Raw genomic sequence first — 1308 nt, forward strand, 5'->3', positions numbered from 1 at the left:
CCAATTCTCGCAGCCAATGATCATGCACTCGATTGTGATTTTAATGGAGAACGATCCGGTATTAAACTTTTGGTTATTGATTTAAAACTTTGTAACAATTTTTAATAAATCTTGATAGCGTTGAATTTTAGTTTAAAAGTATATCTACAATAAAATTGAGCTTTTAAATTTATGAATTTTTAATTCGACCTTTAGCACTCGTAAAGAGCAAATAGAAGTATGTGATAGAAGTAAAAAGAGACAGAACAAGAGGATTTTTTAATATGTTTTCGAGTAAATGTTATCATTTTTCTTTTCTTTCTATTTTTCAAGCATAATCCCATCTTGCATTAGAAGTGTTTTTTCGGTCAGGTGAATTAGACAACTCCTAATCTTAGGCATTACTTATGCATCACATACCTACACAACACACTCATACACACTACATGGGTTCATTTTTAGGTTCATTTGTTCTCCTATGGGACTTGAACCCGGGTGTGGTTGTTAAGGAGGCATATGATATGCCACTCAACTAAGCCTCCAACCACCATCTTGCATTAGATTAAGAAGTAAATACCAAATCGGTATCCGAAAGATTCTAGCGCTGACAAAATGGTACCTGACTTTTGTTATGGACAAAATAGTCTCTAAAAGATTTTAAAATTTGACAAGCATGTTCTCGAGCTCGCCGGAACAAATCTCTGGCAAGCACGATGCTGACATGGCCACTGTATTTTGGTGACCTAGCAAACCATCCCGAAAGTCTCCCTCCCTAACACACACTCCCCCTTTCCTCTCGCTCCCCATCGCAGCTCCCCCAACACATACGACCCTTTCCTCTCCCTCTCTATCGCAACACCCTCCCCAACACACACTACCCCCTCCCTCCCTCAACACCACCACAAAACTTTGTAATTCTTAGGTTCGATTCGATTTTCTTCCAAAACTAAACATAATGTCAATTATTCAACTAAATAGTTCTATTGTCTATTCACAAGAGTTTCTTTGTTTAGAAAATGTTTCTATAAGTGTTCAATAGGGTATTTTTGTCTATTTTTTCTTATCATGTTTGCATGCGTTTTAGAAAAAAATGTTTTAAATAATTTTTTACGACTATGTTAGGTGTTTAAAAAAAATCAACCATTCGTATAAACTACACATTAAAAATGAGTTAAACATCGTATGTAGTTACACATAAATACAAGGTGATTAATTTTTGTTTGCATTATAACAAATTTTAATTTTTCAAAAATATATTTTGAAACAGTAAAAATAATTTGATAATTGGATATCTATATAAAATACTCTTTTGTTTATTAATTGTGTTTG

The sequence above is a fragment of the Arachis ipaensis genome, chromosome B07, assembly GCF_000816755.2.
Source record: "Arachis ipaensis cultivar K30076 chromosome B07, Araip1.1, whole genome shotgun sequence".
NCBI lineage: Eukaryota > Viridiplantae > Streptophyta > Magnoliopsida > Fabales > Fabaceae > Arachis > Arachis ipaensis.